Here is a 26213-nt window from a genome sequence, read left to right as displayed (position 1 = left end):
AACCTATGAATTATTTACCCAAAATAATTACATTAAGATTGATATTCTGTAACATGAAAGGAATACATGAAGGATCTGTAAATGAGAGAAACCTGAGAAACTAAACATGGAAAAGGAATAGGAGGTAGTTGAAAACGATAAAGGACCATCCTTTTACAACCAAAGGATTTTATTATTTGTAAAATTTATCAAATGAATAAGGCTTTCTTATTTAATTAAAATACTTCAATTTAATTATTTATATACAGTTATTTGACTGGCTGATACTAACTTACAGTACTAACTTTCACAGACTTCAAAAAAGTATATGCAAACAATATACTTGCACACAATCAAACAACATTATGGTAAAAATACATATGTTACCAGATAAAACAGAAAGTAAAGGCCTTAAGTAATGTTAAAAGAAAAAAAAATTATTAACACATTGTTACAAAAAGTTAAAAATTAAAAAAAATTGCTTCTTAGTTGTAAACTAATCCATTAGAATTTACAAAAAATTTATCACTTACTGCTTCTGCTTTTTTGTATCTGGATTTCTTCAGAACAGATATTAATATAATAAATCAAAAATTAAATTTTAAAATTATAGATATTTACTATTTCAGTCCTTGAAATAAAATGAATCATTCATATTTATCTGAAAATTTATATTGAAGAAACATAAATCTCTGTCAAAGGGATACAAAAAAATTACCATAACTAAATTATAAGTATATCTAAATTTTCTAACTTTAAAGCACATAAAAATGGTAAAAAAAATTTATCTTAACACCTAAAGAACATAAACTTATAACATACTAAAAAATGAAATGTTCAGTATATTGCATATTAAAATATTTAAAATTAGTCTTACAATAAATATAAGTAACTTATACTTCTAAGTGATGCATAAAAGTCAACATTAACAAAATGTGAAAATACACAATTGATGTCTTATTTATTACAGTAAAAAAATTTCTCATTGTATGAATTTCATTATAATTACATCTTGAATGAAAATGTTAATACATAACTCATAGTTAGAGGTCAAAAATGAATTTTATTCATCATTAATATATATAAGGTGTGTGTAAAAAAAAATGACTTGCACTAGCACACCAATCTGTGCACAGTGTGATCAGCAAGTGGTGCTTTTGAAAACACAAAGAATGTTGTGCTGCATTATGATACCATTAGTTTTTGGGCTAAAAAGTTGGTTTTTTAACAAACTGAAAATAAAAGATCTTGAGTAAGAACTTTACTTTAACAACTTTACATGTTTACATTAAGTTTGCTCCAAATCTGGTAAAACATTCACAGAGACAATTAAAATATTTCAGCAAGAATATGGGGAAAGACCATATGAACAGGGCAGACTGTAGTGCAATGAATTATTCAATCATTTTAATCTTAACAATCCACAAGTGTCAAACAAGCACATTTTCAACTTTATCAAAGTACCAATCAGAAAGTATTTATTTTAATGTGAAATCGTTCTAGCTAATACAATCTCTATATATTATCATACGAACACTCTTAGGTTAGAAAAAAATTTGTATTTCTGATTTCAATTATCTAATGAAAAAGCAACAGAACAACCCACAGATGTGCCAGACACGATCGAAGATAATATGATCTACAAGTTTGAACTTGTTGAATTTTGCTTTGCACATATGTCATTATAAAGTTGACTTTGTTTAATTCCTACTTTTAGACCTAACTGACATGTAATTTTTTTTTATTAGGTAGTGTTTTTCAGTGTGTTTAAGTTTTGTGCTTGTGTTACATAGCATATTTCTGTTCCCAGATTTAAAAAATGGTGAAATGTAAGAGTCTAACTGATGAAGATCTGTGTTGTGCATTAAAAGATAATGAATGTGAACTACATATTTCAAGAAACTGATAGTGAAGATGAGGATTTTGTTTTAGATAGTGTTTCTAATAGTGAAGATGACTTTACAGAAACAGCATCTGAGGTCAATGATGAGCAATTAAACAGTGGTAATGAGAAAGATGAAACTGGAAAAAATAATTCAGCTGAATATGTGGGTATAGATAGAACTAAGTGGAGAGCAGAACCAAAACAGTCAAGAAGAAGTAGAACTCTACAGCATAATATATAATCAGAGGTGGTGTGCATAAGGGGGTTTTTCTCCATGACAAACACTTCAAGAATTTATTTTTCGACCAATACCTTTTGAACTCCTTGTAAAATATGCTAATTTCGATGCAGAGAGAATATTGAAGAGTAAGTGGAAGCAATAGATACAATTGAGTTACAAGCATTTTTGCATTTACTGCTACCTACTGGTATCAACAAATAAGTATTGATTTTAGGGGATATTGGGATCTAGTGTTTGGTAATCCAATATTCCACAATACCATGGGAAAAAACAATTTGCAGATTCAACATTTCATTTTGACGATAAAAATATGAGGTCAGTAAGAAAGGAAAAAGATAAGCTGGCACCCACCACAGCTGTGGGACGACAAAAATCACAAGTTTAAAGTTTTATTCACCTGGACAAAAACAAAAAACTCGTCCTTTTTCATAGATGAGTATCTTATAAACAATACCTATCCAGTAAACTCAACAAGTTTGGTATGAAAATATGGTGGATTTGCGATAGTAAAATGAGTTACCCTTTATCTGGAATAGAAAAGAGAAAAACAGCAGAACCCAAAATCTGGTTATTACTGTGGTAAATAAATGGTGCGAACCATACTATTGCAAAAAAAGATATATCAATTTAACAACTATTTTACAAGAATTGAACTTGCAAAATTATTGTTTCAAAATGGGTTGACAGTAGCTGTTATACCAAAAAACATAAACACTAACTATATTCCTCAAAGATTTAAATAAAACCCAGTTAAAATTAACAGTTTTGGATTTTGCAAAACCATAATTTTGGTATCCTATGTGCCAAAAAAAAATCGAGCTGTTATTTTTCTGACTACCATGCACCATAGAAAAACATAATGAAAACAAAAACAAATCCAAAATAAATTTATAATATAATGCAACTAAAGGTGGTGTCAGTACACTAGATCAAATGGTGCATGACTACACAGTTTGACAAAAGATAAGTTGGCAGCTAATGGCCTTCTTTCAAAATGTTATTGATGAAACTGGGATCGCAATCCTTATTTTATGGATAAACTTAAATCCCCTGTTGGAATGAATTAAGAAGAAATAAGAAAGGAGAAAATCTTTTTGCAGGAAGTTGCCTTCAACTGGTCAAGGCCTCACATTCTTATACTTGTATGAGGATCTAAAGTGTTAAACAAGCAGCACATTGCTGCCATAAAAGATGTTGCTGGATCAATTATTGTGATAATGTGATTGAAATTAATATTTTGAACATTACAAAAAAAAAATAATTTGTGTAAATTGTTCAGCTAATTAATTAAATTCATGTTATTACATAACTATGTAATTACTATGTAACTTTTTTGGCTGTATTGAATTGATAGTACGGTTGGCTGATTTGTTTGCTGCTCTTTAGATTTTTTGAGCTTTTCAGTGGTGAATCTGGGTGTTTTTTATTTCAATTTTGTAACATGGGCCTTGGTTTGTGATGTGTTTTTGTGTGCTGTTGGTGTTAGTGATGTGTTTTATTTTATTTAATTTTAAACTTAGAAAGTAGTACATTTTTTGATTAAAGCTTTTTCTTTTCTTCCTCCATTTAATTTCTTCTATTGGAGATAATATACATTCTCATTTATAACTTAATATGCCTGTGTGATGGGGAGATTAATGATTGTTGAATTCAACTATTATCTGGTAGTTGCTCTAATGATTTTCCTGTTACTGATATTTAAATTATCTATTATTACTCTTTATTGTTAATATTAATCTGTTATCAATTAATTTGATTTATTTATGGATTTTTATTAGGAAGATTTACTGAATTGATAGAAAGCTGCATAAATATAATTTTTCAAAGAAATTCTTTTTAAAACCTCACTGAATTTAAAAAAAAATTGTAATTAAAATAAAAATAACTCATAACTTTGTATCTTTTTAATGTTGAAATGAATGTGTGTGTGTGTGTGTGCTCATTTAGGTTTAATGACCTATTTTCTCTTGAAATGGCCTTAATTGTGTACCTGTTATAATTACTGTTTTTGTGAAAATAATTGGTTAAATAAAAAATACTTAAAAATTGTTTTTGTTATAACTGACTGACTGTTAAATGATTAATGACTGGTTTTTGGTCATTGTAATGCGGATGGTGTTGCAACTGGTACCACACTCTGTCCTAAGAATTTCTCATGTTACACAAATAAATGACTGGCTAGGTTGTTATCTGTATAGAATCCAATTCACTTTACCACATAATTTGGTTCAGAGAGGAGAGAATCTATTGATCTTGAAAAATATGGACATTGTGAGTGAAGAGAGTCTAACCTAAGAGAACCTTAGAGTCTTAAGCATATATTAGGGAACAATCTGAAAAATAAAATAAAATATTCAGAAACAAGTGTATTGAGAAGTTTGGATTCCTATGCATCAGAGGTAGCAGCAAGTGTGCAAAATCAACTTTGTCAAGGAGCACAAATGAAATAAAAGCCAATGATAACTATCAAACCAAAAAACAATGAAACTAGTAATGTAATAAAGAGGAGTATTAACCTTGTTGGAACAGGAGCCAAAGCAAGACTAAAGAATAATAAGGATGGTAGTGTGGTAATTGTGTGAGATAAGATAAAAGCAACTGTGATACGATTGTTAATAATGTAATAAGTATAAAAACAAAATATTAATTGGATGTACAGAGATTAGGTAAACCAAAATTAAAATGTAGGTATTTCAACAAAGTATACATATGAAGAGCTAGAAACAATGATAATGAATCAGAATTTCATGCATAATACGGATAAATATCATACATACATTCATAAGCTGGAACATACAACAGAGAATAATCAATTGAAAGAAATCAGCTCAATGGAAAAGTACAAAGCTTACTTGGAGGTGAACTCTACTATAAGCAGGTTTTGGTGACTCAAAAAAATATACTTTGGATGGGAAGCATACAAGGTAAATAAAGATTTCAATAGTTGTTATAAATGTTGTGGGTATGCAGAATGCAAAGCCAACCACTGGTGGTATACTGTAACACTGCTAGTGAACATGACTCAATAGTGTCAGCAAGCAAATCTAGCAAAATGTGTAAATAGTATTGATGCAAATACAAAATTTAAAGTGAATTTAATAAATCACAAGGCCTCAGATACCAAAGCATGTGACATTTAAATCAAGGCTCAAATTTTTAAGATCTTGAACTGATTTAATTCAAAACATAGATATACCAAAGATGGTTTGTAAAGAAATTAATTAAAGTCAAGAATGTGTACAATACATCTTGTATCAGGGTAATAATAAAATAATGATTGCTCATTTCAATGCGAAATCTTTAAATAAAAATTTTTGAGGTGCTCTTAACCTATATTAAGATGTTTAAAAACAGATTTGATATTGTTGTTTGCTCTGAGACATGGGAAACTGTTAATGCCAATGTATATGGTATTCAGGATTATTATCTAATATACAGTGAAAGTAAGTTCAATCAAAATGATGTAACTATTGTAAGAAAAATATTATATTTCAGAAAAGGTTATTGCATATTAGTGAATGTTGAACTATCAAGGTTGAATTTAATCAAGTAAAATCACACACGATTATTGGCTATGTATAGACTTCTGATGCTGATTTATTTAATATTAATGATTTATTGACTTACTTATCACTAAGAAGTAATGATGGAATATCTATCCTTGTGGAGGACTAGAATATTGATATTTTGACGGATAATGATACTGATGATAAAAAATATATGCCAAGTAATCAATAAACCAACAAGAGTGGATGGTTACAGTAAAACTTGAATAAATCATATGATTATCAAAAACTGTATGATGACAAATTAAACAATCTTGAAAAATGATTTCAGCTAATCTGAAAAAAGAATTAGGTAAAAAAGATTTACCTAATCTGAACCTAAAAGAATTACCAAGCTAATTATGCCCCAGCTTATTGATTCGATGTGGAGTGATAATTAGAAAGCTCCAGTAGCCAATGGTGACCCAGGCAAATGCATAAATAATTTGTTGGGTAAAATAATAAAACATGTTGAAGGAGGCTATAATTGTGCGTTTGGTTAGAGATAGAAGTAGGAAGTCTTGGATAACTACAGCATTCTTAAATTAAATCAAAACCAAATATTATATTTGCATCAGAAGAAATTTGTAAACAGAAAATTAGAAAGTTACTATAAAAGTTATAAAAGTAGGTTGACTGGTCTAATAAGACAAGCCAATGATTCTGAAGGAATTTTACAAATTAGAAATAATCCTAGAAAACTACAGCATGAAATTCACAGCAACAATATTATTAAAAATCTGAAAATTTTCAGACAATATTGAATGATAAAAATGAATATTTTTCAATTGTTGGACAATTGGCTGATGAAATAAAAAGTCAAAACACTACTCCAAATAACATGAGGGGTTTAAACTTTTTCTTAAACCAACTACAACTGTTGAAATAAATTAAATGTTGGAGAATCTAGATTAAAAGAAAGTGATAGGAACTGATGGTGTACTAGTAATAGTATTCAAAGAAGCAGCAAATATACTTGCAGAACCTATCTCCATAATAATTAATAAAAGTTTTGAGTGGGGTGTATATCCAGAAGCACTCAAACAGCATACAATAATCCTATCTACAAACCAAGATTGGAGGGTTGTATCAACTATACAGACCAAATGCAATCATGTTGTATATAAATAAAATCTTTGAGAAATGTCTGGTATCTAGATTTGTGTCATTTGTAGATAAGCACAAACATTATCAGATAAACAATATGGTTTTAGAAAAAAAAAATTTCAGAAGATTCTATGAGTTCACTAGCAGGTCAAATTTATGAGAAGGCAGATCAGATAAAGATAAGACAAAGGTATTATGCAGTTGGTCTTGATCTAGCTAAGGCTTCTGACACCATCTGTCATGAACCTTGCTGAACAAATTAAAAATACATGATTTTCAAGGTAATGTTTATAAATTATTAAGTAGTTATTTGAACCAAAGAACCCAAAGAGAAAAAAATGAATAATACTTTATATTGAAGTATGGAGTTCCACACAAGCTGCTGTTTGTGGACCATTCATTCTTTTGTTATATATTAATGATCTATTGAAAGTGGGCTGTAAGGGAACTATTTGTGCATATGCAGATGACAGAGCTCTACTGTATTTTTCTAGTACTTGGGAAGAGCTGTTGTAATTGGTGCAGGCTGACATAAAGAAGATATTTATCTGGTTTGTCAATAAATCTCTCAGTTAATTTCAATAAGACCTATTTTATTCCATTTGGAGCATATACCAGTATATTACAGCGTTAGAATCATTACCTCTGTAGATGAAAATGCAACTGAGGCTGTTACAATAAGAACAGAGTTATTGAAATTCTTAGGATCGCATACTGAAAGTAACCTGAAGTGGAAGAGCATATTAGTCAATACTGCAAAGACTAAGGAGGATGGCATAATTAATTAGAAAAATCGGATCTATTATGAATGTAAGCTATTCACTTATGATCTATTTTGCATTATTCCATCAGTCTTAAATTTTATACTAATAATTTGGAGATCACCGTATTATAATGCATTAAAACCACTTCAGACATTGCAAAATAAGGTCCTGAAAATAAATTTCTGTAAAAATATTGAATAAAGCTCAAGCATATTATAAAGTGAAAATGAAATAGCAAATATATGAAATTCAGATATAATTGCTTCTATTTTGGAATGTATAAATAAATCAGTCAATAAGTAGCTCTTATGATGTTTGCACCAGGAGACAAACCAATGGAGATGTTATGGCTCTGAAATTCAGCACTACAATGGGATGTAAATATATTGGACCTATAACTTGCATGTTACCAGAATATATAAGAAATATACAATTACTAAAGAAGAAATTAAACAAATGGTACACAATGAAATTAATTGAACATCAAATTGTGCCAAAATTAAAATTTTTTTAAAGATTGAGTTTAACTATGATTTTTATTAATAATATGAGTATTAATAATGCAAGTATGATTTTAATTGATGTAAAAATTGTTTTCCTTTTCTTTATCTCTTTCTGTTCTGTTTTTTTATTGTTAATAATATTTAATAAGAATAAATATAATGAAGAACAGTTATGAGCAAGCTCAAAAGAGCTTGCTTATAAAAGTTATAAGCAGCTTGGATACCTTTAGCTGTAAATTAAATGTACTTATATTCTGTTACATATGAAAAAATAGCAATAATTTTCCTGGTAATGACAATAATATTTTTGCATTAATTACTTAAGTATCTGTTGGTCGCTACTAGTAAGTTATGTTTTATACTGGTTTTTTAAGGGTTAAGGGGGCAAAACATCAACCGATTAAGATCCCAGAAATAGATGACTTCCTCAACAAATGATGGTATTAGTATCACTGATGCAGTTTGTGCTATGGCTAGTGGAGATTGCAGCTTAACTGTCCAAGATATTGCTGAGAAAGTGGGCATAAGCGTAGGGTCAATTTTAATGAAAAATATGTGCACCGCATATCATAAAATTCATGTGTTTGCTGACCAATGATCAGAAATAAAATTGTGTTAGCATCAGTCAAGGACCTTTTTGACCATGCCAATGCTGATGGATACTTTTTTTTAAACATTTTAACCAGCAATGATGGTTGAGAAAAGGATCATTCCAACCAAGTAAAGCCTGCACTAGTTGATCAAATTTTCCACATGGTAAATAGTAAACGAGAAGCTCTACGACATTTGTGGGATACTGTTTGCAAAAAGAGGTCTGAGCTGTAGCAGTTGGATGTCTTACCATGACAATATGCCAGCACATGTATTGCTTCTTATCTGCCATTATTTGGAAAAATATTATACAACTGTTGTACCTCATCCACCTTACTTTACAAACTTGGATCCAGCAAACATTTTCCTCTTTTCCAAATTGAAGGTACCTTGAAAGGATGTTTATTCAAATTATAAAAGAGACTGAGGAAAATATGGTACAGTAGCTGTATGCCATTCCCCAAAAATGTAAGAAAGCAATGAGGACAAGCCTATTTAAAGTTATATTTATTAGACAAGTTCAGTTTTTTCTGAACACACCTTATATATGTAAATAGCATTTTCTTAGATCTAACATTAGAACTATTCTAGCACCCATAAATTTATTCACAAAAGTTTTCCTAAGAATGTTTGTTTTTTTTTTAATAATACTTTAGATTGGCTATTTTGTAAATAATAGAGTACTAATTAGTATACAATTTTCTAATCCATTTTCTTTATGTTACTGCTCTTGGTATCACATTATAAAGTGATACAAAGAACAAAGTAATCTCAGGTACACTTGCCAGCCGAAATATGCAATATACCTTAGCAGGTTCTCTTGACTCCTGGATTAACCATTCCACATGACCTTCAGATCATTTGTAGGTTCAGTTCTTCCTTCTTCAGTACCTTGTAATGTCTGTTTGAGATGCAAAATATTTACCTATGTATGTATGTATATATATGAGCAAATATTTTGTACTGCTTATTATATACTATTTATAGTAACTACTATTTGTAAACAAAGTTATTCTACATCATTTAACAATTTTACAATTAATATAAATTGACTAATATTCATTATAAGTTTACTAAAAGAAAAAAAAGAAAAAGAAAAATTTATTTCAACGCTAACAAACAAAAAAAATTATTAAAGTAGGCAAATTTAACACTTGATTAAACTATTCACACTATCTGGTCAAAAAAAAACTGTGTTAAATGACACAAAAATATACTTCCCTTCAATAAGAGAAAAACTACTCTTAGTTGTATAAAATAACTTGCTTATTTTTAAAATCAAGTTTCATCATTGTTACCCATTTTAGTGCAGAATCTGTCAGTAAAAATCAGTAAGTAAAATGTACAATATCTACATCTATAATATTCAAATAACGATTGATAAAAAAAACTTTTAACACAGATCAAAATTAATAATCTAAAATAATGAAATTAAATAACATAATGTGATGCAAAGAGCAAAGTAATCACAGATATGCTTGCCAGCCTTGATATATGCAACATAGATTAGCAGGATCTCTTGACTCCTGGATTAACCATTCCACCTGCCCTTCAACACTTGTTGGTCCAGTGCTTCCTTCTTCCGTACCTTGTAATTTTTGTTTGAGACGCAAAAGCCCATTCATTCAATTTCATTCTGCCCATTCATTTACTTCAATTGATGGGACTGAAACAAAATGTAGAAAGTATTACTCATGTATAATGGTAAAACAGTATATAATTATAATACTTGAAAAGTAACTTTATAACATGTAATAGTGTAAATTTCCTTGTTTATGATCTGCCTACAGTTGCAGTAAACTAGCCCGGCCAAAAGATTGTATAAAACAAATAACCTTGATAAAACATGTTTATAATATACTGGTACTGAATTTGCTTAGTTTTTACATTGTATTTGTTATAATATTGGCAGCGAATATTATTATTAATATATCGTCTGTCTCTGGTGCTTTTTCAATAATTACTTGCACCTCCGTTTTGGTTGACTCAGATTTTTCCTGTACTCTTGTCACAGTATCCTTAGCTTTATGACTCGTCGTTAGAGTGATCTTTTGGTCTTTGTCAGATAAATCAAGACTTTTCTTGATTACGTCTATTGATGGCGTTATAATCTAAGATTTTGCCGGTTTTTTAAACTGCGCTGGTATGGCTCTTATGTCAACGACGTCAGTCTGGGAATGAGCCTTCTCATGTTTACTTAGTTGTGTCTGATGAGTCGACTCGATCTTGGAATCAATGATTCTTTCTATCATTGTCGCGAGACTTGGTGCCATCGTATTAAGCACCTGCTACACGTTGATTTTAGATGTGGGGGAGTAGCAGCTGCTTCTGCGTATGTAGTCGATGGTCTAGGTATACGTAAATTGACAATCTTCTTCGCTTCAGGATAGCTAACTTTTTGAAGCGTTTTAACTTTCTGAATGGCTGTTTCTAATTTTACAATTAATCCAGACTGGAGGGTCTTTACATGGATCACCCTCATGTATCTTCATTCCGCATATGCAAATTTCCTGCGCTTTACATCTAGCTGCAGTGTGTCCAAAATGTTGACACTTAAAACACCTCATCGGTTGCAGAATAAATGCTTGTACATCAAGCCGATGGATGCCACTTGTACCTATTCAGGAAGATTTGGCCTATTGAATGTCAAAACATGCGAGGCTGAAGGAAGAATCTCACCATTCCGTCTCATAGTAAGTCTGCGACAATGTGTCACTCCCTGACTAGACATTTCCTGCACTATTTCTTCTTCATTTCAGTTAAGAAGATCACGGCAAACAACTCCTCTGGATGTATTAAGTGTACTATGCGGTTGGACAGTAACTGCAAATTCACTGATCTTCTTCAACGCCTGGACTTTCTGGCTTTGCATGTCGTTGATAGTTTCGATATGTAATCCATTAAACGACTTACGGATTTCCTTGACAGGACCACCAGCACAATTAGTAATTTCTCTAGCAATTAAGAATGGACTTACCTTTTGGAAGTTACCATTCTCTTTCGTAATGACCAAAAATCTTGGTTTGGGAACATTATTTCCAAACAAAGCTCTTCTTAAATCTTTACTGATTTTATCAGCATCTTTTCTCATCTTATCACTCTCCTTACTTTTTTCCTCTTCGCTTGTGGCGAATCAGCGGTTTCTAAACGAGGGTGTTTATGTGCACCCTCTGCCACATTAGTTTGTTCAGGAATATTCATGAACATTTATCCCTTCTGTAGCAAGGCTAGCCGCCGGAGTACACCCCCACTCCAGGGCCACTAACCTTGGAGGTTCGATCCGGTACTCCGGTGGAACCGGCATATGTGGTGGCAGAGAGCGGATGCGCAGTCTCTGCACTGACTCCAGGCTCCTACTCACCAAAGCGTTCAGAGCTCCCATGCACCGATATACATGGGCACCATTGCTACATGCTTGCCATCGCAGGGGGCATGTGGACAACGGAAGGGTCTCCGTTACACGTGCAATAACATTGACCCTGGCCGCCATATCGCCAGCTTTAAGTTTGGTATGTGTCCACTTCCTAATCAATAAATTGTTCATATCCTGCATGCAGGTAGCCGAAAAATCCAATCCGTCTGTTGACCTGAAGATGGAGACAGGTCAATAAAGTAATACATCCGAGGAATTTACTCGGAGCCCCGCTAGCCAGCTATATGTATTGTACATAAGTACAGCTGTTGCCGCCCTGGATGTGGAACGTAGATGTTGTGTTCCGGACGTGGGGATTACCTACCTCAGGGCAAATCTTTTATTTATCATTATTGTAATGATAAATAAATTGTAAATGACTTCCCTGTAGGCTTATTAAATTACTTACATATATACTTTTTTGCTACACTTCATTTGAAAGTGAGATACAATCATCCAATTTTTTAATAAAGTGGACAGTTACATAACTGCTAAATCTGGAGGAAGTATACACAAATTAAGATCAGAAGAATTACATCAAACCAAAGACCAATTAAATGATCGGCAACAAAAAACAAAATGAAATTTTGAGGAACTCAGAGTTAGGGACAATATTGTCCAACAATATCAAAGGAGTAATGATCTAAAAGATAAGAATTTTTGCATTTTATTAAACATTGGGCATGTACGCCTCAGTGAATATGTTGTTCTTATGAGGGTCTATTTTTCAGTCACTCTGTAGTTAACTTTAATGAAGATAAAATTGACTGTTGATTCTGATACCCTTTAATTGTGTTCATTGTAATCATAAAGGAATGGAAGAAAACATTGAAAACTAAATGTGGTAGAAAAAAAGTTTAGGTTACAAAAAAGATAATCTAGGAAGATACTGTTTTGCCTTTATGTAAGATCATGCAATGATTACAGACAATTTTGAAGTAGCAAAAATTAAAATAGAAACATTAAAAGTCATCACAGAAAAACACAATTATCTATTTCCTACAACTATTTGATTATCTATTTCCTATCAATTCGTCAGTCAAATAAAAAAAAAAGAATAATAAAATCATATATTCAAATCTATTAAAATATATTGAATATATCAGAATATACCGGTGGCAACAGAGTAATTTTTTTATTTTAAAGATTCTTAATTTTTTTAGGGAGGTTTTTACCTTGGGAAAAAAAGACAAGCAAGCAGTAGTAATCACCCGACAGGAATTTCTATCAACCATCAGTAGTTACAAATAATGTATAGTAATTTAAACTGTCTGTTCTAAAACCAAACATGGTGTTGGATGCCCCATATATGTAAATGGAAAAGTCCATTAATGGAAACTGCCAAACATGGTTAGTGTTTAAACGGCAGAAGTTATTGCCATACAGCAATCTGTTCGCTACTCTGAACATTTCTGCGAAGAGATGGTGCTTATATGTTCAGTTTCGTTAAGTGCACTTACTGCTATTCGGAACAAGAACATTAACCCACCTGAGTTGGTCTAGTGGTGAACACATCTTCCTATATCAGCTGGGTTGGTAGTAGAGGGTTCCAGCGTTCAAGTCCTAGTAAAGTCGTTATTTTTACACGGACTTGTATATTAGATCGTGGATACCAGTGTTCTTTGGTGGTTGGATTTTAATTAACCACACATGTCAGGAATGGTCGAATTGCGACTGTACAAGACTACTATTCATTTACACTCGTACATATCATCCTCATAAGTATTATCTGAATGGTAATTACTGGAGGCTAAACAGGGACAAGAACATTAATGATGTCCTTATTGCAAACATCCTGTCCATTTTATATATTTTAAATCGATGAGGACAGCGATGTGTATTTGTATGAACTTCAGGAAATGTTGGCATTGCAAGAAATGAAAGCGCAGTTGAAGCTGCCAGTACAGCAATAGTCTGTGATAACTTGGATATATTTCCTGTACGAGTGGCCAATGTTAAAAATTGTCTAATACTATAAGAAACAGGTAGAGTAATAAATGGAGAAGATTAAATACAAAACTAAATGCAGTTAAAACTTTTTCATATAAATGGAAGAGTGACGTGAAGTAAAACTCGCCGAGAACAAGAGGTGGTGACCAGACTTACAATTGGTCAAACACGAATAAGAAATTTATATTTGTTAACCGGCGAAGAGAGACCAATGTGCAGTGTTTGTAATAAAGGACTTATAGTCAAGTATCTAATGGAAGAGCATATCATATATGAGAACCTCAATAAAGGGTTCGGTTTAAGAACTAATTTTACTGCTGATTTGGAAGATGGAAATGAAGAAAAAATAGTTGCGTATCTGCATGTCAGTGGACTATTAACAAGTCAATAAGCAGATTTAAGCCGTGTTAAGGAATCTCTAAGTGAAGCAGTTTAATTCTATAGATAAAAAAAAGGGTGTCTTGAAGCGTGGCATGTATAGGGTCGGAAGGTAGCCCTCCTGCCTAGGACACTCAGGCTCGCCTGCATGCATAAGTGGAGGAGTCGGGACATATCCAAAGATGACATGGGAGACCCTCGAGGGTGGACAGAGAGTACAGGGCAAAAGGTATGCCTAGAGCCAGGTAGGTCAAGACCGGAAAGGGCAGCCTCCCCGCCAAGGGATTCTTTGGCCATCCTGAACAGGTGGTAAAATTGCTCCTATGATGCAGGGGAACTCTGATGGATTAAGTTTTACGAGACAATTTATAGGGAGGCAATCAACTGCCACTGGGCAGTTCCAGTTAGCTCTCAGGAGTGCTTATAAAGAAAAAAAGAAAAAATTCTATAGATTGGTATGGTAAAGACATACTTTTTCATTTTTATTTTGTGTTTTATTTATTTTTGCATTTTAATATAGGGGCCCTTTACACCCTGTAAGTGTTCTTAGTGTCTTTAATATAAGTGAGTGCCTAAATGTTTTGTGTTGTTTTTACATAAAATGTAAGGGCCCTTTAGACCCTTACATATGATGAACCTGATGGTGATTTAAACCTTATTTTAAAGTGTGACAAGAGCTAATGACTGTTGAAGTCGATGCCCATATAACAATAAAAAGTTGATGAAAATAATAATAATAATGAAAATTTGGGGTTAATGACCATAGCAGTTGATGACTATTTTAAAAATTACATTATTTAAAAAATTTAAACACTATTCAAATAAATCTTTGCTGCAATACAAATGTTTTTTATTGATGTTAATTTTACAGAAATTTTAATTTAATTTTTTCTGCTTCAGTTACTATTACATTGTAAATTCCTAATACAATGTAATAGGAATACTTACAATTATTCCTATTGTAATTATAACCTAATTGAAAACTTCAACAGTCTACTGCAAAACTGTCAACTATCCACTGTTCTTATTTATTAGTATCGTAGAATATAAATAAGAAAATAAGTATTATTATTTTCAATAAATAGAAAGATAATCATGGAACATATGCAATGTTATCCAACCTAATGTTTTTTATCGTATACGTCATTACTGTTAAATGTTTTGAGTATTTAAATGATAAATTCAGTAATTATTACAATTATTTATTATTTAAATAATCAAAACATTTATGTTAATTAGTCGAGGTTAGCGAGCTTAAGTTAAGTTTGGTTAATTTATATCTATAACTATAAACAGCAAACCTTTGGATTATTGTCAATATCGACCGATATAACCATTATATTATAAATATAATTTAACGAATTAACCTACGCTCGCTAACTTAGACTAATTAACACAGTATGTTTTAAGAAATTATTACATTGTAGAGCAATTAACCGTACAGCATTAGTAATGAATGACAAATTCATCATAAAAAAAATCAACTTAAATTTTATTAATTTATGTTAGAATGATATAAAATTACTTACTTAGTCAGATAAACAAAAGTGAACACCACCAAATAAATAATACTTATATTATAAAATAAACCCCTCCCTCACAACGGTCTTAGACAAACGTTCACACCATGATGAAAGTAACAAGGTGTAGCATTGCGCACAGTATTCGGCGCGCATGCGTATACGCTCGTCCCAAAATCTCATTTTCTACCGGGTTATTTGAACATATAAGTAAGGGATTTTGGGACAAAAGTTTTTAGTTGTACAAAAATTTTACAAAATTTTAAATACATGATAATGATTAAACGAGCTAACAATAGAATATTTATGAATGATTATTCTCTTTCAATATGAATTAGTATTATTTGGCACTGATAAAGTCGTAATATTTATTAAAAATAATAAAATTTTTTTTTTTAATAATCCTTAATAAAAATAAATATTTTATACAAGTCTATTGATTCTTAAGAGTATTGAAATTGATTGTTAATTAAGATAAAATTCAAAATAATGAATGAAAACCTAAACAAACAAACAGGGGACACATCTTATGAAGTGCAACTGACACAAAGTCTTTGTGTAGCGTGTGTGGCTCTATGGTAACGACTCCTTTTGCTATTCGTGGGGTTCGGTATCGAATCACCGATAATTTTTTTTTTATGCTCATAAAATATTTTTTTTACTAATATTATTTTTCATTTATTATGTGAAACTATTTAATGCTGTTAAAATGGAAAATCAACTAAATGGGAGATAACTTATTTCAAAATTTTATAACTACAGATCTGATATTATTTATTTTGGTCAATCTTCAGAACTGATGATTTTTTAGTTTAATTAAAAATATTATCGCAAAACAATTTTTGAAAGAAAGTGCTTTTAATAATCTAATTTACACAGTAAAATGAGATATTACTTATTTTTTTACGGATACCAAAATGAATATTACTTTATAATACTGAAATAAAAATAAAATAAAAAGTTGTTTAGTGAAAAATAATTTTATATTCAATAAACATATTTTTCTAATGAGTCAAATGAAATGCAAGGGATTTTCTAGATAAACCATTTTAAATCGCTTGCAAAACGGTCAGTTTTGGTTTTTATGTTAATGAAAACTATTTTATTTTCTATTTCATATAAAATGTTTCCATTATATTTTCATTTTGAATTAAAATAATTAAAGTTAATTATTTTCTGAACCGCTCTGTATCTAATAGTACATTAATATTTAATTCAAGGTAAATTGTTTATTAAGAAAATTATTAGAAATTATTATATTCTTAAGAAATAAAACGAAATTAATCATTCAGATCATAATTCTCGACTCCACATACAGTCAATTAAATTTTATATAAAATAAACAAAAAAACCTACACTTCATATTTATTTGGAAGTGTGTGTACACGCACGTGTGTGTACACGCACACGTGAGTACAGCACTTCCTATTTATAAATATTAGAGTAAAAATCCACATTTCGACACCAACTTTCATATACGTAATAAATTTTATTCTTTTATGTTTCAAAAGTTTGTTTATTTTTGATAATTCTGCCTTTAATCACATTGATGTCTTGCTTCTGTTTGTGTGCCAACCGCATAAACGAATTTAAACATCATGGCGGGAAAAGGATTTTGGGACGAGCCACTGCGCAACGCTGGGTGTGCGACACCTTGTTACTTTCATCATGGAATATTTGTTGGTCCTCAAATAAGAGGGTCTGTGAAAGATTATATATTTAACTCGATGTTAAATAATGTAGAAAGTGCAGCTTGGGCTTCATTTAAAGACATTTACAAAAATTTTCTCGGCAAACAAAAATTCAACAATTACCACAATATTTATAATTAACTTCTTACTTCGCATCATTGCTTCATTATAATAGTAAATTTTCTTCTTAATTCTTAACTTCTGTTTTTTACTTAAAACAAAAGAATATTCCATAATAATTTTACTTTAAGATAAAGGGATTTACTTTCTTTTACTTTAAGATAAAGAGAATTATTATTGACCATTCCATAGGTCTTAATTATTAAGAGCTATGGGATGTAATACATCTTTGAAGATACATTTCCTCTATTCACATATGGATTTTTTCCTGGACAACCTCGGAGATGTAAGTGATGAACACAGTGAACGTTTTCATCAAGACAATTAGGTGATGGTAAGTCATTATAAAGGGAAATGGAATACTAACATGCTAGCCGACTACTGTTAGACATTAATTCGGGATGTGCCTGATGCTATTTATACAAGAAAAGCATCAGCAAAATTATTCTAACACAGGTATGGCCGTGCAAAATTGTACATTTTAACAATATTTTCCCTTAATTCTATCGAAGCATTATTTATTTAAAAGAAAAATTGTATTTACAGATCTGTAATATACACAAAAAAGCAATTCAAGAAGTGGTATCATACTTAGAGAAACATTAAAACAATCTTTTTTGTCTATCGCTGTTATTATTCCCTTGGAATATTCTGTCGTCATTTACAAACAGTGCAACTGTAAATAATTAATGTAAAACAGGTTCAAAAACTCACATTAATATTTTGTACAATTAAGAAAATTAATTGTACGTCATTACTTACTTTTAGTAGAGGACCGTGGTGCAAAATAGCATCATTTCATTATTCGCAGAAACCAATCGGTAGATCAATCAAATTATGTCTCTTAGTTTGTACTGTCGGTCTGAAATTTATTATTGAATATATTATAGAAAAAAAACACACTGACATTTATTTTATTTGCATCAAATTAGTTAGTACAGATTAGATAGGTATCTGTTATTCTTTTGTCTGATTATTTCTCAATAAACATTTATTGTAATATTTAGTAGTGTTAATTTACTATTTTTATTTAGCTATATATATATATTAGTAAGTTAGTAAGTCATTCACAGATTCCTAGATATATATTTATAAGTAGACTGAAATATTTATTTAATAACATTAAGTTAGCATTATTTAACATAAATATGCTCTAATGTCTGATTATTTCTCAATAAACATTTATTGTAATATTTAGTAGTGTTAATTTACTATTTTTATTTAGCTATATATATATATATATATATATATATTAGTAAGTTAGTAAGTCATTCACAGATTCCTAGATATATATTTATAAGTAGACTGAAATATTTATTTAATAACATTAAGTTAGCATTATTTAACATAAATATGCTCTAAATCAGCAGACAGAATATGTAAGTTAACATGTTTTACCATTCTCTCTTTCCTAAATTGCTCTTAAATACTCTATGACAGTGTCTAGGGACTCTTTGTTTCTTTTATAGAAGGTTGCAAACAAAACCAGTTTAAGGTATCTGTCTGGTAAACCTAACCTTGTTCTAAAATTTAGGATATAATCTCGTCTAATTCAACTTCTGATATATGAACATATGTTATTTTAATATTTAATAATGTTATTTTCATTCAGTATTTTTTTCATTGTGCCTACATATCATTTTTTTTTTTTGTCGTCATTTGACTGATTTGATGCAGCTCTCCAAGATTCCCTATCTAATGCCAGTCGTTTCATTTTGGTATGCCCCCTACATCCTACATCCCTAACAATTTGCTTTACATATTCCAAATGTTGCCTGCCTACACAATTTTTTCCTTCTACCTTACCCTCTAATATTAAAGCGACTATTCCAGGATGCCTTAATATGTGGCCTATAAGTCTGTCTCTTCTTTTAGCTTTATTTTTCCAAATGCTTCTTTCTTCATCTATTTGCCGCAACACCTATTCATTTGTCGCTTTATCCACCCGTCTGATTTTTAACATTCTCCTATAGCACCGCATTTCAAAAGCTTCTAATCTTTTCTTTTCGGATACTCCGATCGTCCAAGTTTCACTTCCATATAAAGCGACACTCCAAATATATACTTTCAAAAATCATCATAATATATCACAATTCTTCAGTATTATAAAAAATATATTTATTTTGAAACCATCAATAATAACTTTCTCAGCTTAGGTTGTTTGGAAATTTTAGAAGCATGATTAACTTTTGAAGCTCCACATTTCATCCACTTTTTACGATAAAAGAACCATTTTTTATAACCTTTATCCCTTAATTGTAATGAAAGGTTTTTTAAATTCATTATTCTAATCACATAGATCGACGCATAACCTTGCAGTTAAAATTTATTCTTCTGATGTTTCTTCCCAATATTTTCTCATTTGCATCCTTTTTCAAAGCTATTTAATTTGAGGGTCGATAAAAGAGATATGAGGTACTCTAACTAAAGCTTTTTATTCTAGTAAATATCTGTACCCCTTCTTTAACATTACTATGAGTCAAATTTCCTTCTTAAATCTTAACTTCTGTTTTTTACTTAGAACAAAAGAATATTCCATAATAATTTTATTTTAAGATAAAAGAGCATAACGAAAATAAAATATATACTGTAATTCCATAAGTGATGCGAGAGATTGATTAAAACAGGAATTGTGATTTACTGTTTATAGAAACATATATGTTATTTTGTTTCTTGAAATCGCTTTAAAATTTCTTAATTTTAAATTTTATCAATTCTCTAATTAAAAAAAAAAAAAACATTTCAGAAGAAAATTGGAATTTCCTTCTAAACATTATTTTTTGGTAAATCTTTTTTCAAATTATATAATTAGGAAGTTGTTATATTACACAACTTTTGTGTCGTACTTTTTTCAACTCGTTATTTTATTTTTAAAAATTGCATATATTTATTAAATATTAACGATTTACTACGCCCCTTTTTTCTTCTTCATGTTAATCCTTTATTCAAAACTAAAATGTCTTAAATGTTGTACATCGCTAATTTTTTCATTATAGATAATGTTTTTAATGTATGCCCGTAGAAAAAAGTCTAGGGTCATCAAATTTGGGCTTTTCTTTGACCCTTCCGATCCAGCGATTAGGAAATTTTTCATCGAAAGGGGGTCGAACGCCTAGGCCAAAGTGCAGGGGCGCACCGTCTTGTAAAAAACATTACAGCGACGTTACTTTCCTGTTCGATTCGGTGGACTTGCGGGAAAACGTACACTTGTAGCACGTCTAAATAAACATTTCCTATGACGCAGCGGTCGACGTATTGCTGTGCACATAGGCTGACGGCCGGCTTACCGCGCTGTTAACTACCTAACAACTGTAGCAACTAACAGTACCTAACAGACTGTGAGCCCCGGGGAGCCGCGGCCCTTTCATTAGGGCACCGCGAAATATTGTAAAAGCTTCATAATTAATTGAACCAAGACGTTTATAATTATTAATTTAATGTTAATAAAGTAAAAAAAAAAAATAATAATAATGAAGTACACGAGTTTTATTTATTTTTATATCTTATTTTCGAGTAGTCATACTTTTATTTAGGGTACGGCGCCATGGGAAAATTTTTTGGTGGCGGTAGTTTAAGCTTCAAATTTTACTAATTCCAATACATGGATTTTGTATTCAACGAGATCAGTGGTTGTGCGCATCGCTCAAGGTCACGACCGGTCACGTCTAAAAAAAAACTTGACATTCCGCTTGTTTTGCAATTCCGATCGATAGTTTACCTCAGTTACGTAGGGAGAAGTGATTCTCTTTATTGCCGCAACCTTTTTTGATGACCCGTATTATCAGCCTTTTTTTAACCTTTTTTGGGTTTGTAGCTGTAACTAGTCAAATAAATTCAGTTTTTAAGAGCTTAAATTATAGATACTTTAAACTTTTTTGGCCTTGGAAGTTTACCTTCTCTTTTTCCTGTTTAGCCTACGGAAATTAACCTTTCAGATATTACTTCAAAGGATGATATTTAAGGGCGTAAATGAAGTGTAGTCTTGTACAGTGTCAGGTCGATCATTCCTCAGATGTGCGGTTAATTGAAACCCAACCGTCAAAGAACACCGGTATCCACGATCTAGTATTCAAATCCGTATAAAAATAACTGACTTTACTAGGATTTGAAGGCTGAAACACTCGACTTCGAAATCAGCGGATTTGGGAAGACGCGTTCACCACTAGACCAACCCGGTGGGTTCTAGGAAGTTTACCTGGTCCTACTTAATTGGAAAACTGATTTTCACCACCTACGAATGGCCGCCAGTTTGTCCAGTGGGAGGTGCAATGGGATGCTTTTATGATATCTCTCTAAATAATCGTCAGATTTTCAAGATTCGAACGAGGTATTTGTTAGGAAACTGAAGGATAACTTTTGCATGCATCACCAAAATAAAAATATTTGTTTCTATGAAGATAGATTTTTTTTGCGGTCCACCTAAAGTTAAGCGTTGTTTATCTGGCCCAAGTTAGCTTTTGAGTTTGACACCCTGAGCTACACTGACAGCTCACATCGTCACTCCCCACTCTGAACAGTATTGAAATAATGGACACGTCCCTGGGCCGAGTATACTTAATTGGATGTCCGGCCCAGGGATGTAGGGAAAAAAGTATTGAAATATTAATAAACAATATTGTGTTACATCGATGATGTAATTTCCGTAGTATGTTTTTGATATATTCTAGCCCGATATTGCGACGTCGACTAAAACAAACAACTCGACTACGTTGCGTCTGCGACCTTGATCAAAAACTAACGCATTGCTTCAAATTAAAAATTTGATGTTTTTGCTAATTTTTTCTTACGCTTGGTGAATGACCTAAAGAGCGGGGTGCAAACACGCCAAAGAAAAAATTGGTAAAAACAAATTTTTAATTTGAAGCTATGACTTTCACATAATCTTGCTTATCACCATCAAAACTTGTCAAATCCATTCTTGTATACCGTCCTGAAAATTATTTTTTAACGTTTAGTGTTTTTAATTTAATAGCGGTATTTTAAAAAGATTTTTTCCATACTTTTTATTTTCTACTTTTTAGTGTATTTAATATAAAAGTGGTTTTTAAAAAGTTTTTTTTTAATATATATCTTATTTTCTATATTTCATCTTCATAAGTTTATACTTTATAGCTGAGCTAGCGCACAGGTTTGAGCGTATTTAGCAAAAGATCGTATAGGTACGTTTTACGGCGGGTGAGTGCGATCAAAACGTAGGGCTAAACGATTTAATTTCTGGATAACTAAGATCCGGTCGAACAACAGTGTCCCCGATACGTTAAACAGTTCAACCTGCTGATGATACATACGCCGTTTGAATCGTGAAAATCGGACGAGCGGTTGCCGAAATATTACGGTGGCAGCCCCATCGCAACCCCTCAGCAATTTCCGAACGGCGCCCTGGGGGAATTGAAAATATTATCGATCGTCGGATACCAACGGGAGCGGATAGACTTATACCTGGGCGGCCTCCGTGGCGCGAGTGGTAACGTCTAGCCCTTTCACCTGGAGGTCCTGGGTTCGAATCCCGGTCAGGCATGGCATTTTTCACACACGCTACAAAACATTCATCTCATCCTTGCGGTATGAATTGCTTGACTGCGGACCCGGAGGTTAAACAAAAAAAAAAAAAAAAAAAAAAAATTATACCTGGGGGGTTCGAAAAAATCTTTGAGTGCTAGGACGAGCCGTTGTCGAGATATTTACGATTTTTATACGAAAATTCGGATCCGGTTAAAAAGGGCTAAATTTTCCCGAAACTATATGCCGTTTAAGTAGGATAGAATTACCTTTGGCAACGGAGCTTTTTTGCGGTCCTCTGTGGTGCGAGTGATAGCGTCTCGGTCTTTCATCCGGAGGACCCGGGTTCGAATCCCGGTCAAACGTGGAATTTTCACACGCTACAAAATTTGTCATTCATCTCATCCTCTGAAGCAATACCTAAAGGTTGTCCCGATGGATAAAAAAAAAATGCAGCTTTTTGTTGCTTTAGTTTATTCCAGATAATGGAACATCGTGAATATATTTATTAAAGTTAAAGTATTATCGGAATAGATTTGAATTAGAAATTGAATATACAAATTATAAATGTTATTCTCCAACATTGGAGCCGATTAAACAGATTCACCGCTATCAGGGTGCACTCTGATGGTGAATGTTGAATAAAAACATTTTTATAAAAATAGTGAACGAAGAGCAAACCATCTGACAATCATTTACTTATTCATCCATTCGTGTAAAATAATCTGTATATCCTGATGGCCCTTCCGTATATAAAATGTTGAAAATTTGATTTGATTTATTTATAAATGCGGTGAATTGATTAATCGCCTCCGATGTTGGAGAATAACATACTTAATTTGTAAATTTAACGTTAATTAGACGAGATTAACAAATGTAGGTTATGTCTGGAGAAAATTTAAACTTACTTGTTTTACGAGGATTTCTCGTAATCTATTTACTCTAGAGACTGGTATGGACTGATTTTATTTTTAATTTCTAGTTAATGTTTCGACCCCCCCCCCCCATTCACCAAAGAGATTATCTATGTTGTCACGAATTCAGGGAAGGTCCGAATACGCAAATATTTCAGTCTTTCACCGACGTATTTGGTACGTGTCGTTATTCACCGGAGAAAATCCATATTTGTCAGATATCGATCTTTCACGGTAACTACATTAATTGCCGAATAATTTTTGTTTCGTATAAATTTAGTTAAGAATTAGATTAGATTTACTTAAAGTCGAGTTAACCAGAAATGTGAATTAATCCGTTAAACTACGGGAAATTCCCGTAGTAAATTACTACGTAGTAAATTACGACTTACTCGTAAACCTAACATTAACCTTGATCTAAACCTAACTAAACTCGATTAAATTTCATTTAAACCAAGCATTTTACTCCGCAAATAATGCATATCGTACACGTTTATCAAAACCCACATCTTAAGCTAAACCTAAATTAATTTAACCTTAAGTGAATTTAATTTCATCGAAACCGATTTATTTAGTTCCAAAATAAAGTATATCACACTTGTAATATTTCAAAATTTCGGTAAGGGTGCTGTGTAACTTGCAAGAGACTAATTTTACTTAGAGACTCATTTTAGTTAGGCACATTTTTTAACGATTAAAAAATTGTAACAATATTTACAAAAAAACTTTTTTTTAAATCCCATCCTCACCGCAAAAGTTTATCTAATTTACTGCTATGTTTTGACGTCACAGGTGAGCGGTAGAAGTAGATAAATGAATAATATTTAAAGTGTAAAAAGTAACTCGGTCTGGCGGGATGTCTAAATCGATCGCCCGGTCGACTCCGTACCTGGTGCGTTAAGCCGCATGGATACACCAGTCTGCCGACCGTACAGGCGAATTTTTTCTATGTAAGTTGTGAAATTACTTTAGTTATATAATATATAATTTGGTAATTGTGAGCAATTATTTCCCCGACCTCAATTTTTCCCGTATTACAATATGTTATATTATGAAGACAAAACAAGAGAAAAAATTTGCCGGAACGTTCGTAGATAACGTGGATGAACAGTTCAAGATAACGAAAACGGCAATATCCATGTTCTGTTATAAGATAACCAAATAAATAAATAAATATATATATATACAGAGAGAGAGAGAAAGAGAGATATAAAACGCGCGGGCACCACGCACACTACAACCAAGTTTGAAACAAGTTATTCAATACTATTTTTTTATAATATAATACATAAAGGTTAATACACTAATATTAACTATATAATTAAAAAGCGAAACATAAGTGACCGTTTAAAAATTAAATATATATGTATTGAATTTTTTTAATTAACATCTCATGTTTTAATAAATATGTGTTAGATAAAACAAATAAAATATGTAAAAAATACATACCAAAATGTTAAAATAAAGACGATAAGTTTGTATAAATAAAGCAACACGCATTAATTATACGTAAATTTAAAACTCGTTTATTGTCCATCAACTATGAGCGACTGACGATCGACTGAGTTAAAGTGTACGTGTTCGTAAATCTCAGTGTACAATCGGCGACCTTCGGTGAATGAATTCACTCGACCGCTTAACTTGTGAAATATAGATTAACGTAACGGCGTTGAAGTTTTATTTTATCAATATACAACGCGTGCGCGCACCCTCACATATACACTCAAGATCTATTTAAACGTCTAAAATAATAAAATAAACTGTTAAACGTAATTTAAAATTCATTTTATATATAAATATTTTTATTTATTATCAAAAGTTACGTAGCTAAATAAAGGTTTATTTTTAAAAAAATAGACTAATATTAAAAAAAAATTAAATTAAAAAACCGTTAAAAATTTGAACCCAGTTTTTAGAAAACCAACTGATATAATAAATTAAGCTACCACTCCTCCACTCCTCTGATCACCGTAGCGGAGGGGTAGCGTCTCGGCATTTCATCTGGAGGTCCCGGGATTCGAATATCGGTCAGGCGTAACATTTTGCGTATGCTTAAAATTTCCATTTTCACATTCCTTTGTAATAAATTCTTTGTGAGCTTCTACGGTGAATCG

The 26213-nt window shown here is 31.5% G+C and overlaps 1 long non-coding RNA gene across 1 annotated transcript; it reads right to left on the bottom strand.

The window, feature by feature from the left end:
• On the bottom strand, positions 1-25652 carry LOC142331018 (uncharacterized). Its single transcript, XR_012757866.1, has 3 exons — positions 25549-25652; positions 18449-18548; positions 1-10281 (listed from the first exon to the last, which is right to left on the bottom strand). It is a non-coding gene; the product is annotated as an uncharacterized LOC142331018 (long non-coding RNA).
• Between the last annotated feature and the right edge of the window lie 561 nt (positions 25653-26213).

Source organism: Lycorma delicatula, chromosome 10, assembly GCF_047948215.1.
Source record: "Lycorma delicatula isolate Av1 chromosome 10, ASM4794821v1, whole genome shotgun sequence".
NCBI classification, from domain to species: Eukaryota; Metazoa; Arthropoda; class Insecta; order Hemiptera; family Fulgoridae; genus Lycorma; species Lycorma delicatula.
Note: the sequence above shows the minus strand (reverse complement) of the source record. Positions and strands in the feature narration are given on the sequence as shown.